This window comes from Lycorma delicatula, chromosome 12 (genome assembly GCF_047948215.1).
Source record: "Lycorma delicatula isolate Av1 chromosome 12, ASM4794821v1, whole genome shotgun sequence".
In the NCBI taxonomy this organism is placed as follows: domain Eukaryota; kingdom Metazoa; phylum Arthropoda; class Insecta; order Hemiptera; family Fulgoridae; genus Lycorma; species Lycorma delicatula.
This window is the reverse complement of record NC_134466.1, coordinates 13,966,627-13,983,743: the sequence shown is the minus strand read 5'-3', so window position 1 is coordinate 13,983,743 and position 17,117 is coordinate 13,966,627. Positions and strand designations below refer to the sequence as shown.

General features: G+C 29.8%; 1 long non-coding RNA gene across 1 annotated transcript in view; it reads right to left on the bottom strand.

The window, feature by feature from the left end:
• The window catches only part of LOC142333279 (uncharacterized), a 770,509-nt gene extending 762,613 nt beyond the window's left edge, over window positions 1-7,896 (bottom strand). The window contains exon 1 of the long non-coding RNA XR_012758579.1: window positions 7,805-7,896. This is a non-coding gene — a long non-coding RNA (uncharacterized LOC142333279). The remainder of the gene's footprint in view (window positions 1-7,804) is intronic.
• Between the last annotated feature and the right edge of the window lie 9,221 nt (window positions 7,897-17,117).

Sequence of the window (17,117 nt, the reverse complement as noted above, 5' to 3'; positions counted from 1 at the left end):
AATAAAATTATTGGTACTTACGTATTAGCCCGTCAATCATAACCGTAATGATCCCGTAACTTCGAAAATACTTCAAAGTTAACGGGAATTTACATATTAAAAATATAAGCGTTATTGCTTATAATTATAGATATAAATTGTAAATAACCATGTTTTTTCTTTTTCTGTTTAGCCTTCAGAGGATGATATAAGTATGAACGTAAATGACGTGTAGTCTTGTACAGTCTCAGGTCGACTATTCCCGAGATGTGCGGATAATTGAAACCCAACCACCAAAGAACGGCCGGCCTCCGTGGCGCGAGTGATAGCGTCTCAGCCATTCATACGGAGGTCCCGGGTTCGAATCCCGATCAGGCATGGCATTTTCACACATGCTACAAATCATTCTTCTCATCCTCTAAAGCAATAACTAACGGTAGTCCCAGAGATTAAATAAAAGAAAAAAACATCGATATCCACGATCTAGTATTCAAATCTGTATAAAAGTAAGTGCCTTTAGTAGGATTTGAATCTTAGAACTCTCGACTTCGAAATCAGCTAATTTGCGATTAAGAGTTTAACTACTAGACCAACCCTACGGGTAAATTATAAATAATCTAACCGAACTTAATCTACGCTCGCTAACCTCAACTAATTAACAGTAATGTTCTGATTATTTAAATAATAATAATTACAATAATTACTGAATTTATTATTTAAATACTCAATACATTACGCGTTAATTAGTGAAGGTTAGCGAGCTAAGCGAACGCAGGTTAAATTGGGTTAATTATATTCATAAAATAAATAAATATGAATTATAATATAATGGTCAAATCAAGTTAGTTATATTAACAAAACCCAAAGGTGTGCAATTTATTGGTCGACGAGCTAATACGTCGTAAGTTCCAAAATATTAATAGAAACTATTTAAATAATATTTAATATTATAAATAAATAAATTTAAATCAATTAGTCGGCGTTGTTTATTTAAAAAAATAATTCAAAATCTGTTATGAAAAAGCCAATAGAAATGTAAACGAAAATTATTCACGCATGTTAGCTATAGTAATAGAAAAACAAGTTGAATACTCTCTTGATACAAGAAACTAGATTTTTTAAAGATTACAAAACTATTTAAGAAATTTAAAAAAATCACGGAATGATATTACTAAGGAAAGAGATAACTGATACGGTTAAATCTTGCTTCCTTTCGTAGATCGAATTTATAATGTCGTACCGGGAAAGACCACCAAAATAAAAAATAAAACTTACAAATAACATTTTCACTACGGTGTTATAATTTTTTAACCTCCTTAAAAATAATTCTAGTAATCTTACAAACAAACAAGATTTTTTTTAAAATTAAACAGTTTTACGAATAAAATTTCGAACATAATTCAGAGTTCCTTAATATTTAAATTATTCGCATAATCGAAATGATATTGTAATACTCATCTTCATCTTGTTTATCAGTGTAATATTGCAATATTGATAAGTATAGACGATATAAGACTATGAATCTTTTAAAAATAAATTGTAACTTGATTACAAATATCTACCACAGTTTTATGACCTTTTTTTTATAGTCGCATCAACAATTAAAATCATTAGCGACTTTATCAGTGTAATGTAATTGTACCGGAAAATGTGTAGTCTTGAAAAAACTCAGATCGACTACTCCTGAGACGTGTGGTTAATTGAAACCCAACCGCCAAAGAACATCGGCATCCACGATCTAGTATTCAAATACGAACAGAAGTAAGATTTGAACATGAGAACTTCGTCTTCGAAATCACCTGTTTTACGACGACGAGTTTACCACTAAACCAACCCGGTGGGGTTTTTTTTTTATTATTTCAATTAATTAATCGTTTACAATTTAAATCAGACATCATTTGGAATCTGATTTTATCGATAACATTTTTATTTTTTTTATTAGTTGCTTTTTTGTCGTAACGAATTGTAATGTTTGACTTTAAAAAAACGTTAATAAAAAAAAAAATCACATTGTGGATTCCGTAAGCCGCCCTCCGTGGCGCGGATGGTAGCGTCTCGGCCTTTCATCCTGAATTCCCGGGTTCGAATCCCGGTCAGGCATGGCATTTTCACTCGCTACAAAAATTGTCATTCATTTCATCATCTGAAGTAATACCTAACGGTACCCCGGATTTAAAAAAAAAAATTCATTAAATCTTTTTTTTAGTAGTGAAAACCCTTGTACGACTTTTAAAAACAATTCTAATAATTAATAATCTAAATGGTTTTTTCACAACTTTACATAACGTTAAAATCGTTTAATTTATAAGAACATATTGAAATACAGTACGAAATTTCATAATTATCGAAATCAAGTATTAAATGTACAAACGAATGATAAAATAGATTTTTTATGTAATAAAAACTGCGTAAAAATATTTCTGTATTATTCGAATCGTAAAAATTGATGTGACTTAAGTTTATTTAAAGAAAATACTTTTAATGTAATAACGTCTATGAAATTCAGAAGCCCAAACTTAGTTTATTAAAATAAAACTATCATCGTAAGTTCAGTGATTTTAAAGTAATTACTTTAAAATCACTTTGGGAAGTAAAATTACTAAAGATGGACGAAGCAGGAGCGATATAAAATGCCGAATAGCACAAGCTAAACGAGCCTTCAGTAAGAAATATAATTTGTTTACATCAAAAATTAATTTAAATATCAGGAAAAGATTTTTGAAAGTGTATGTTTGGAGTGTCGCTTTATATGGAAGTGAAACTTGGACGATCGGAGTATCTGAGAAGAAAAGATTAGAAGCTTTTGAAATGCGGTGCTATAGGAGAATGTTAAAAATCAGATGGGTGGATAAAGTGACAAATGAAGAGGTATTGCGGCAAATAGAAGAAGAAAGAAGCATTTGGAAAAATATAGTTAAAAGAAGAGACAGACTTATAGGGCACATACTAAGGCATCCTGGAATAGTCGCTTTAATATTGGAAGGACAGGTAGAAGGGAAAAATTGTGTACGCAGGCCACGTTTGGAGTATGTAAAACAAATTGTTGGGGATGTAGGATGTAGAGGGTATACAGAAATGAAACGACTAGCACTAGATAGGGAATCTTGGAGAGCTGCATCAAACCAGTCAAATGACTGAAGACAAAAAAAAAAAAAAAGTAATTACATATGTAATTTAAATGATATAAGAGTAACATTATGCATTAATTGTCTTTATAGAGTTGCATACGGTTTTTTTTTCTGCGGTTAAGAAAATATTGGGATTATTGATTTAAATCAGTGATAGAATACATTCTTTGCGTTTTTTTTTTAATTCTTCAAAAAATACATTAAACAATATATTTTCATGGAAATAAATTCTTAGTCGTAAGTTCCGCTTTAATTTTAATATCTATCGAAAGAAATTTCTTCCTAATCAACAAATGGATAAAAAGCGAAATATAAAATTTATTTACCTATCGGTGTACTTTCAAATTAACCTGCGCTTGCTAACTACTAAATCGGATTAAATTCAAAATAAAAAAAAAGAAACAGGTAATACATTAAAGAATACCAGCTTGTGATCGGTCAGCGGTTGAAAAGAGAAGGTGTACGAACTGCTTACTCTTATCATAATGACCCTCATTATGATACAGGTTCCAGCCGCGTAATTCAGTTATAATACAGCCGTAAAAAATAATTATTTATACTAATTTTGATATTACAACGAAGTTTCTAATATTACTAAGTTAACAATAGTTTAATTACTAAATTAAATTTTCAAGGAATTTATTTTGTTTAACTTTACAACGGTATTTGCTTAGAATTTAAGAAACGCTTGTTGATCTGAATAACTTTTAATATTTAATTTTTATTTAGCTTTGAAAAATTCAAGTTCATTATTAGATAAATAGTAAAGCTTTTACAGCGAGCTTATCTTTTATCATTTCTCTTATACTATTATTTTCCATCGCTGAATAAATCAATTTAAATAATTGAGATCGCTTTCCAATACTTCATTTTACTTATTAAAATCAAGAAATATTTACTCGAGATATTTAATGAACAATTTTATTATACCTCGATTGTCATAAGCAGACACGCGGTGTATTTTCTATCGATATCGATTGCTAGTTGTATATATATATATATATATATATATATATATATATCACGGAGTTCGTTACAACTTCGGCGGTAAGAGGCGACGAAGTCAACGAACTACGTTTACAGTTCTAAACATGACCTACCCTAACAGCGAAATAAAATTGGGGAAAAAAATAAGCGTGAAAACATTACATTTCAGTTCAAAAAGATTACTAACAAAGAATACTTTCAAAAAATACGAATTTTGTTAGAGAACGTTTTTTTCCATCTGATGAACCACGGGACTCGAATATGTCATTTTATTCATTTTTTAAATGTACTTTTACGAATCGCGCCGCTAGATAGCAGTAGTTGATAGTACTAGGTAGCATACAAAAACTTGATAATGTACTTGAAATAATAAAATTTAAAAGAAAATATACTACACCTTGTTTTAATAGCAACTGCTCTTATGTAAATGAGTACAGAAGATGAAAATTTTTTTTTAATTCCCGTCACTTCTTTGAAAAATATTTAAGTATTAGTTTTCAAGAGATTATATTAGTTTTATTAAAAAAGGAATAAATAAAACAGAAATAAATTCGACTGGTAAAATCGAATTTAACGATAAAAATTCAATTTGTTTGTTCTAGAAAGGCAATAAATTTTAATAATAAATCCATAAGATAACAATCAGTAATTCATAAAAAAAATAATAATAAAAGAATAATCTAACGAAACGCAGTCATATAAAAAAAAAATTACAATAAAATTATAAACCGTACGGTAAGAATTTCGCAGATATTTCTTTCGCTCAAAAAACAAAAGTTTCTGTAAAATAAATAAAAATGTTTTTAACATGTATCAAAAAAGGTAGGACATTATATTTCTATTATCAAAATCTGTTGTTAATTTAGAATTTTCTTTACAAAAAAAATATATGTAATAGACATAGATATATATAATAAAAAACGTTTAATCGTTCCATATAATAAGCAAAAAGTAGAAAAATTCGTTACGAAACTTACCCGCACGACTTCATTTATATGTAATGCATATCACATTTACAGAAATAGTACAATTGTTATGATTATTAGTTGTTTAATAAACGAAGTCGAGCCGGTGAGATATTTGCAACAAATTTTTCTTTTTTTTTTTTTTGCTTATTATTTGGAACGCTTAAACATTATTTATTACCTATCGCCTATTACATATATATTTTTTTAAAAATAAAATTCAAAATTAATAATATATTTTGATAACAGCGATGTAGTGTCTTATCTTTTATTTCATATCAGTATCATTTTGTTAAGAATAGTTTTATTTATATTACAGAAATATCTGTTTCTGAGCGGAAGAAATGATATCTGCGAGACTTACCGTACGGTTTATAATTTCATTGAAATTTTTTTGAATATGTTTTAAATAAAAATATTTAAAAAAGATTAAATAATTATAAAAATTTTAATGTTTATAAACACATAAAATTACATACTTACAATAAAAAATACTTATCAATAAACGTAAAAAGACAACACAATTATAAAAGCAGAAGCCACTTATGCAGCAGAAACACTCTTCCACCTGAACGAACAATCAAAGACAAACAGACTTCAGAAAATCGAAATAACCTGCATCGATAAAAAGTACCAGAAAGTCGGGCAATGGTGGATCGTGTACAAATATCAACGATACCGTGCAAAGCAGGAAACTAAGATTCTTCGGACATATGATAATGATGAAAGATTCAAGACTTCTGAAACGGCTAGTACAGTATAATGTCGACTAGAAAAACACTAAGACAGGATGAAGATGGATCAGAGAAATAAGAAAGTATCTGAAGGAAATCGGCCTTACAACAGAAGACACAACAGTTAAGATAAAATTAAACAAGAAAAAAACACTCGCTTTACATTCGCGAGAAAAAACTCATAACGAACATTTTCAACAACAGAAAGAGCACAAAGATCGGAACGTATGGAAAAGTACTGGAAGGATTGTAAGGCCCGAACAGTCTCCTCAAAGAAACTTGCATAATGGACACTAAGTGCAAGTTAGTAGTGCAGTAGTAAGTGATCCTACGCGGCCAAAAAGGGAAATAATATATATAATTAGGTAAATTTATGAATGTATTTTGTATAAATTATAACAGATTTTAATTTTGTTTATATCAATTTTAATCGAATATTAAAATTTTTTTATTATTATTTGTTTACAAAAGTCATTTAAAGAACGTATTTTAACTCAACATTACGGGGGGACTTCTGATCATCAAATGAAATATTTTCTGTTGGACTGGCCTACTGAAGAAAACCAATTTTTTTGCACAACATTAACTATAACAAAATAAGAAGACTTTACAGAACGAAACCTACAGCTCTTATTTGTAAAATTTATTTAATAGTTTACACGTCTATAATAAATTTTAGATATAAAAAAGGATTCAACGGGTAAAGATAATATTTAAAACAAGTCTCCTTAGTAATTTACTTTTTTAATTAAAACAGATAATGGAGATTTTACTTTTCTTATAGTAAAATCCCTTTTTAAATGATTTGGTAGCGTTGCTGCACTTTAGTAAAGTAGTTCGACTAATGGAAATTAAAAAAAAAGAAAAAGAATTTTAATTATAATAAATATTTAATAATTAAAATATTTACAATTTTAGATGAGAGTTTCTTCACATACTTTTGCAGAATCTGTTATTTCATGATTTAATCATTACAAACTTAATTTAGTACAACGTTTAAAACCATAACTTTTTTTTAATTTTGGACTAAATTTTTTTGTTGATTGATGGTTGTTATTAGATATAAGAACAACAGCTGTTACCCGTATTTATGTGAGTTCAGTAGTTTTTGCGTAACTTAACTATCTTTTGAAATTAAATTATTATTTATTTGATTATGTCGAATCAATTTTTTTTTTTTTTTACATGTAATGGGGAACCCATCCTTCATAATTATTAAAATACAAACATTTCAAAATGTTTATATATCGGTTCACATCATTTTTTTTATCATTATTTTATTTAATAGTTAAAATTATACGTAAAAATAGATTAAATTACCCTTTTCTTAAACATAGATATTTTTCTACATGAGAATAATATTATTGTAATAAAAATCTATCTGGATACGTCAAACTGTAAACAATCAAATATAAACCGAAAAACGGTTAAATTTCTTTTTTTAATACATTAGGATATATATATACGTTTGTGTGCGTGTGTGTGTGTGGGGGGGATTACCGTGGTACTTTGTGTTATGTAAAATTATATTACACCGTTTCAGAACTGTTCAGCTTGAAATTACAGGTAGAATAATTATGTTAAATTAGAATATTTGATTTTAAATTAATTGTAATTTAAAAGAAAATGCATAAATTCTTTTCAAGTAATTTTTTTTTTGTTTTTTATTTGTTTATTTTTTTATTACATAGGAAATTTAAAATTATTTTTATTATTTTTTTAATAGTAAAAAATAATTAAAACTAGTAATATATTTTTTCGTTAAGTAATTAGATAAAATTTTTTTTTTTTAAATTGTGGATTTTTATAAAATGATATTTAAATATATAATCAAATGTTGAATTATATAAACTATATGACAACAGAAAACAAGTATAAATACGGCTTAAAAAATATACATCTTTAAATGAAGAAACTTATTTAAAAAAAATCAAAATCAACTACATTTAGTAGTAATAAGAAAAAAATTATAAATTAATAATAATAATATGATTATAGAAATAAGACCGACCTTATTATACAAAATAATGCGTTCTTGTCAAAACGCAAAAATTGAAAATGCGATACCTTATCCTGAGTGAGATACACACTGCACAAACGCCGAACGTAAACAGCATTAAAGCCCGCGAGATACTGACACCGCGGTATTCTGGCACGTTCAGTGCTACCAACATACTACGTTGCGAAATATAAATTATTGTAATTTTCCCTTTTTGTATAATTTTCTAAATATTTTTCCCTAGCTTCATAACTCATATTACTTAAACCGATTCGATTATAATGTTATATTTATTTTATAAAAATATTATATATATATACTTAATTTCTTCTATCCGATATTATTAATAATATAAAAAGTTATGAACCACACGTATAAAGTTATAATATTTTTGAGGATAAAAACAATATTTTTCACCAAAATATTAAACAAACAAATATGATTTAAAAGAGATCACCAAATTGTTGAAAATCTTAACAAACATTTTTTTCTATAATTTGTTGATCTCGTCGTTTAATTCATAGTTTACGTTTTGATTACTCAATTTTCCTTTTTTTTTAATACATAATATTGAATAAATCGAACAAAATAAATATAATACTGTGGTATAGGAGAATGTTAATAAACTTAGTTTATTAAAATAAAACTATCATCGTAAGTTCAGTGATTTTAAAGTAATTACTTTAAAATCACTTTGGGAAGTAAAATTACTAAAGATGGACGAAGCAGGAGCGATATAAAATGCCGAATAGCACAAGCGAAACGAGCCTTCAGTAAGAAATATAATTTGTTTACATCAAAAATTAATTTAAATATCAGGAAAAGATTTTTGAAAGTGTATGTTTGGAGTGTCGCTTTATATGGAAGTGAAACTTGGACGATCGGAGTATCTGAGAAGAAAAGATTAGAAGCTTTTGAAATGTGGTGCTACAGGAGAATGTTAAAAATCAGATGGGTGGATAAAGTGACAAATGAAGAGGTATTGCGGCAAATAGATGAAGAAAGAAGCATATAGTTAAAAGAAGAGACAGGAAAAATATAGTTAAAAGAAGAGACAGACTTATAGGCCACATACTAAGGCATCCTGGAATAGTCGCTTTAATATTGGAAGGACAAGTAGAAGGGAAAAATTGTGTAGGCAGGCCACGTTTGGAATATGTAACACAAATTGTTAGGGATGTAGGATGTAGAGGGTATCCCAAAATGAAAGACTGACACTAGATAGGGAATCTTGGAGAGCTGCATCAAACCAGTCAAATGACTGAAGACAAAAAAAAAAATACATAATACTATTAAATAACGGAATTTAGGATGGAAGATATTCAGTTGACCGATTAGAAACAACGCGAAAATAAAAAGAAAAATTAAACGTGTCTATAGATCCCAGTATCTCTAAACTATAAAGAAAAGGTTTATTTTAAATTCAGATTTGACTTAATGCTTTATCAATTCCTTTCTATTATTTAGGTGCCGACCGATCTCTTCAACTCAATAAACATCTTAAAACATCTGTTTCATAAGGTCTATATAATCGTCGCTTCTCGACCTCTTGGTTAAGATCAAAGTCTACGTCATCAATAACTGTGTTATGAATTCTAAAACAAGATTTATTAACCTTGAACGTCTTAAATGTATTTGATCCAACAATCCTTTTCTTTATTTTTATTTGTTCCATCATAAATTTCTCTCTCCTTACTTCACACACACTCACTCACTCATTCCCTCTCTTTCTATTTATTTATTTTGTTTCATCGTAAAATTCGTTCATTATTTTTTGGTCAACCTCCATAATGTTCAATACCGTATCCCAAAACTCTTTATTCTTAGATTTTTGGTTTCCTTTCCGCTATGTCTACCGGAAAGTGTATATTCGGAAAAGTATTATTTTTTATGAAACTTTTTTTAATTTAACCCGTAAATGTTTAAACTCTCCTGATTTGTAGGCAAAACTGATAATATTTTTTTTTTTTTCATTTTTTGTAATAATATAAACTAAATTAAACGTATATTATGTTGTTCTAAAGAAAAATTGTGAATTTTTATTTTAATATTGTTTTACTTTAAAACTGAATTTAATTTCAATTGATGCAATGAATTCGTACGATACATTTATATGTTTTAAATCAATCTTATCTCTACCTGAAACCAGAAACATTATGAAGAGTCATAATTTTTCAATTTTTTCCCACGGGATCGTTATCCCGCCCTCAGCTTTTTCTTATGCATCTTTTATTACTTCTTCCATATGCAAATTAAAAAACTAAAGGGAACAAACTACGTATTCGTCTCGTCGTATTACTTTCTTTATTACAGCTTGGTTTTTCCTAATTTTCTACGTTTATGGCAGAATCTAGTACAAAATATGCATAATTTTTCTTTATTAACATTTTAAACATATTTTTCTTAATTTAAATAAATATAAGTTTAAAAATAAATTTTCCATACATTTTACAAAAATGTTAATCTTCATCGTTTAAAAACTTAATCTGATTCAAAATACTTCGTTTTTGTTATTTTTAAAATTAATTTTTTTTTTTATAAAATAAAAAAAAATTAAATCTAGGTAGCAGAAGCGCACCACCGGGTTGGTCTAGTGGTGAACGCGTCTTCCCAAATCAGCTGATTTGGGAGAGTTCCAGCGTTCAAGTCCTAGTAAAGCCAGCTACTTTTACACGGACTTGAATACTAAATCGTGGATACCGGTGTTCTTTGGTGGTTGGGTTTCAATTAACCATACATCTCAGGAATGGTCGAACTGAGAATGTACAAGACTACACTTCATTCACATTCATACATATCATCCTCATTCATCCTCTAAATTATTATGTGAAAGGTAATTTCCGGAGGCTAAACAGGAAAAACAAAAAAAGATAAATGGGACTATGCCTCGTCTGATCACGAAGTTCATTAGAACTTTGCAGATAAGATTCCGTAGAACTGGACGGCACGGCGAAGTCAACGAAATATGTTTACAGTTGTTCTTTCTTTCTTTTTCCTGTTTAGTCTCCGGTAGCTACCGTTTAAATAATTCTTTAGAGGATGAATGAGGATGATATGTATGAGTGTAAATGAAGTGTAGTCTTGTACATTCTCAGTTCGACCGTTCCTGAGATGTGTGGTTAATTGAAACCCAACCACCAAAGAACACCGGTATCCACGATCTAGTATTCAAGTCCGTGTAAAAGTAGCTGGCTTTACTAGGACGTGAACGCTGAAACTCTCGACTTCCAAATCAGCTGATTTGGGAAGACGCGTTCACCAATAGACCAACCCGGTGGGTATGTTTACAGTTCTAAACACGACCTAACCTAACAGTGAAATGAAAAGGCGAAAAAATAAAAAAATAACCATGAAAACATTACATTTCAGTCCAATTATATTTGTAATAAAGAATACTTTCAAAAATGTTAGAACTCTTTTTCCATTTGATGAACGGTGGAACTGGAATATGTCACTTTTTCTTTTTTTAAAGGTGGCTTTACGAATCGCGCCGCTAGATAGCAGTACTTGATAGTACTAGTTAGCGTACAAAAACTTTATAATGGCCTTAAAATAATAGAATTTAAAAGAAAATATACTACAGCTTATTTTAATAGTAAATGAAAGTACTGAAGATGAAACAACTTTTCTAATTCCCATCACTACTTTAAAAAAACATAAAAGTATTACTTTACAAGAGATAATAGCTGCTAATAAAACACAAAAAAACACGAACGGTAGGAAAGTGTTGCAAATATGGCAACAAAGATTTGTTACGTAAAACAGATATAAATTCGATCGGTAAACTTTTTATGCTAAAAGTACACCTATTTGAACTAATTGATGGAGAAATAAAAAAAAGTTAATGAAATGTATTAGAAATAACAAAAATGGACCAATGAATGTGAAAATAGGAGGAGAAAAGATTATGGAGGTAGAAGAATTTTGTTATTTGGGAAGTAGAATTACTAAAGATGGACGAAGCAGGAGCGATATAAAATGCCGAATAGCACAAGCTAAACGAGCCTTCAGTAAGAAATATAATTTGTTTACATCAAAAATTAATTTAAATGTCAGGAAAAGATTTTTGAAAGTGTACGTTTGAAGTGTCGCTTTATATGGAAGTGAAACTTGGACGATCGGAGTATCTGAGAAGAAAAGATTAGAAGCTTTTGAAAAGCGGTGCTATAGGAGAATGTTAAAGATCAGACGGGTGGATAAAGTGACAAATGAAGAGGTATTGCGGCAAATAGATGAAGAAAGAAGCATTTAAAAAGAAGCAAGAAAAATATAGTTAAAAGAAGAGACAGACTTATAGGCCACATACTAAGGCATCCTGGAATAGTCGCTTTAATATTGGAAGGACAGGTAGAAGGAAAAATTGTGTAGGCAGGCCACGTTTGGAATATGTAAAACAAATTGTTAGGGATGTAGGATGTAGAGGGTATACTGAAATGAAACGACTAGCACTAGATAGGGAATCTTGGAGAGCTGCATCAAACCAGTCAAATGACTGAAGACAAAAAAAAAACTGAATTATTGCAAAACGTGTTCAAGATGGGTAATACTTTTTTATTTGCAGAGTAACTTGTGATAAAACTTGCGATACATTTTGATACGCATCCTGAATTCTGAATACGAAATGAAACTTTTTGACTTCGCCCGCCAGAAAACCATTGAAAAGCTATGCATCAGCCGATAAAATAATGGTATATTTTGGGGCTACGACTATAGAAGCCCAATTTATTGCAATTATTTGAAGAAAAAAAAACACGTACATGAAAAACGAGTAACTTAATAACCAACCGGGTCGATCTAGTGGTGAACTCGTGATCACAAACTAGCTGATTTCGAAGGTTCAAATCCTAGTAAAGGCAATTACTGTTATAAGGATTTGAATACTAGATCGTGGATATCAATGTTCTATGGCGGTTGATCAATTAAACACAAGCCTGAAGAACGGTCAACCTGATACTACAAGACTACATTTCACTTCCATTCATACATATCCTGTGAAGTAACACATGAACGGTAATTCTCGGAGGCTATACAGGAAAAAGAAAAAATTACTAAGGGTATTATAATTTTTCGAAAGGATATTAGTTTTATACGAAATCATAAGAGAAAATTATACAATGTATTTTATTACAATATGTAAACCATCAATCTATATTGAAATAACACAAAACAGAAAGTTTGAAACAAAGCTTTGACAAGAACAACCAAATAAAGTTCTGTTTTATATATATATATATATAAACAAAACTTAAATGTATAAGAATAGATGGAGAGGGTGTGAATGTGTGTATATATAAATATATATATATATCTACCGTAAATATATATTTGTGTTAGTGAATATCTTAGTACTGCAGAGTTAAACTTTCACCCGACTTTGCATTCTCTCTTGAATTTGATTAAGGTGCCCGTTTTAAAGTTTACGCTTAATTCTCTAAATCCAGAAAAGTTTCATTACCGTAAGCCGTCATTTTCATTATAATGAATACTCGCGCACAGATGTGTGTATGTGTGTCTGCGCGCACGAAGTATTTTATAATATAATAAAGAAATTATATCATTTAATACATGCATGTACAATTCAAAGACTTTTATGCGTTACAAATTAATCTCTACGTTACGAATTTACCTTAAAAATTGTTTTTACAGTTCTATCTAAAAATAAAATTACGATTTTAACCAATTCATTGATTCTAGTTGATTTATATATATATATATATATATATATATATACAGTATATAGATTTTTTAATTTTGTTTGGAGCATTTATGAATCGTGTAAAAAAATTTTATTGTGTATTTTCTTCATTTCTTCCAGTACTCTTTCAATCTTTGACTAACTTCATATCTCTTTTTTTTTGGAAATTTTTCTGCCCATTTGTGCATCTTCATTTATCTTGAAAACTCTTTGAATTTTTTAAAATTTTATTTCTGAAACTATTTCAGTTTACCAACCTCTTTTCTTAAATATTTTTTCGATTTCTTGAAACCTGTTATTTTTACTTTCTAATTTAGAAAAATAATTAAAACTTCTTTTTACTTCCTTGTAAAGGAAATATTTTGATGGGCAAAAAATTTCGGTTTTCAGATTTCTACGGAAATATCCATTTTGATCATGCCTGAATCCATTTTGACTAGTTTCGGCGTGACGTTTGTACGTATATACATATGTATCTGGTATAAATCAAAAACGATTAACCGTAGAATGTTGACATTTTGGATGTAAGACTAGCTGTACACCTTTCCATTTGATTGCAATCGGCTGGACCAAAAGTGTTCAAAATCCCACCAAAAACCAAAACATTTGGATTTTGGACTTTTTCTTAACTGCAGTAATAAGTCCTCATTGAATCTTTTCAACGATATATCATAAGTGGTACTTATTTTCATTGGTTCACCCGGGGCAAAATAGGGGTAGGCGAACTCGGATTGCACGAGCACGTATCAAACATTACTTTCTATGTTTTCTCATTAGACTATAAGCTATTGCTAAATTTATCAACACTTCCTTAGGATTTTGCTGAACCGCTTGACAACACACCTATTTGAGGATTAGTGGGAGACTCTAGGTTTGTCTCTTTGTATCGATAAAAAAGACATTGTTTTCACAAAGTTTTATTTAGTATACATGTAACAACAGCGATGTTGAGAAGATGATTTGAAAGTACAATAGACCTACATTATCCACGTTAAGTATTACAAATTACGTTAGATACCCTTTCTTTCTTTTCTTTTTCCTGTTTAGCCTCCGGTACTACCGTTTAGATAATACTGTTTAGAGGATGAATGAGGATGATATGTATGAGTGTAAATGAAGTGTATGTAGACTTGTACATTCTCAGTTCGACCGTTCCTGAGATGTGTGGTTAATTGAAACCCAGCCGCCAAAGAACACCGGTATCCACGATCTAGTATTCAAGTCCGTGTAAAAATAACTGGCTTTACTAGGACTTGAACGCTGTAACTCTCAACTTCCAAATCAGCTGATTTGGGAAGACGCGTTAACCACTAGACCGACCCGGTGCGTTTTGTTTACAGTTCTAAACACGACCTAACAGTGAAATGAAAAGGCGAAAAAATAAAAAAATAACCATGAAAACATGACATTTCAGTCCAATTAGATTTTTAATAAAGAATACTTTCAAAAATGTTAGAACTCTTTTTCCATTTGATGAACGGTGGAACTGGAACGACGAAATATGTTTACAGTTGTTCTTTCTTTCTTTTTCCTGTTTAGTCTCCGGTAGCTACCGTTTAGATAATTCTTCAGAGGATGAATGAGGATGATATGTATGAGTGTATGAAGTGTAGTCTTGTACATTCTCAGTTCGACCGTTCCTGAGATGTGTGGTTAATTGAAACCCAACCACCAAAGAACACCGGTATCCACGATCTAGTATTCAAGTCCGTGTAAAAATAACTGGCTTTACTTGAACGCTGTAAAAATAACTTGAACGCTGTAACTCTCGACTTCCAAATCAGCTGATTTGGGAAGACGCGTTCACCACTAGACCAACCCGGTGTGTTACGTTAGATACCCTACCTTGTTTGAATATACCGACCGAACTTTTCAGTTTAAATTCGTTCACTTCAAATTCACCCGATAGGACAATGGTTTCATACGTAAACAAGTTTGATATGTTTAGCATATGAGAAGCCTCTTCTTACAATTACAACAATATTTTGGTCATTCCTTGCCGTAGGGGTTGGTCATCTCAAAAATTGTTTCAGACAAAATTTTTAGGTAATATTTAGAGGACTAACGAACACTTAAATTAATTTGATCCTGTGCATATTAAGGAAGCTATGATTTTTTTTGTCCTTGATACCGCATTTTTTCCACTCCTGAAACCTTATCCAAAGAATAGTAGGAACTTTAAAAAAATTCGATAATTTACTTAATAGGAAAGTTACAGCGATATTTTTATTTTACTGCTTTTTTTTTAGTTTTGGTCATCCCTTGTCCCTTGCCAGGGACATATTCGGTCATATCAAAAAATATCACAAACAAAATTTTTAGATAACGTTTACAGGAATAACGACCGCTTTAAACCGATTCGATACTGTGCCTATTAAGGGCGGTATGATGTTTTTAGTCTTCGAAATCCCATTTTTTTCAACCCCTGGGACAATGGTTATCCAGATCAGATATTTTGGGTCGTTATATTTTATTTATCAATTTGAAAGTGATTGGCGCAAAATTACGGCTGTTATCCTGTCCACTAGAAAGTAAAACTTTCGGACTGACGGTGGTTTTGGGGTCTGGGAGATGTGAAACGCGTAGATACGTCGAAATTTTCCCCAAGTCGAATCACGATACCCGTTACAATAGGTAGCTTTCCTACCTAAACTAAAAACTCTCCGAATCAAAGAAATTATAATATCACAGACGAACAGAAATTCCAGAAGACTATAAAAGAATGAAATAGTATAGGGCAAAGTAACAAATTCAAAGAAATGATCTTCCTAACGTTGAAACGTCGACTAGGATTCCTCCAGTTAGGGCCAAAACCAAATAATAATAAAAACATATAAATTAATATTTTAACTGAAAGAACTAAAATTAAATAAACGTACAGCCAGCTGACTCTCGATTATCCATTTCCTTTTTATTTATAAACTAGAAAGAAAAGCCGTAGTATATTTTTTATGGTTATCTTTTACTGTAAACCGTAAAATAGAATATAAAAAAGAAGATAGAAAAATACATAAAAAGTCAAATAATAATAATAAAAATCATAAACAAAATAGATTTTTTTGAAAATGAACAGGGAAAGAAAAAATGTAAGGAAGTAAAAAAAAGTTCTTTTTTATTCAATTTTTAATACGAGTAAATGTTTAATATACCTAAGAACGTTTCTTAGCCGCCACCACGCTATACTGCAGTAACACAGCAATGTATAAAGAACTGTGCTTTCATTAGAAATTAAATAACTGCAGCTTCAACCTTCTTGAAATTGTAAAAGCGAAGTTTTGATATTCATTTTTTTGGTTAATGAGTGGAGAAGTCGTATCATACCTCGATGAAATTTCAAAGTGGAAACTCCTTATTCAACATCGCTTGTCGTACACCTTGAATTCATTACTATATTTTTTTTTTTTTTAATACAACCGCACATATACGTATCCACTAATAAATACATACATACATCCTTTATCGTTAATAAAGGATGTATATAAAAACGTAGAATTAAGTATCACTTCATTTTTTTTTCTTAATTTAAAATAAAAAGCAAAAACAACGTAACATCATTCGTATGAATAAATTTTCATTATTATTGTTATTATTATTATTAACATCATAAAACATTTCGTATCGCCTTTTGTT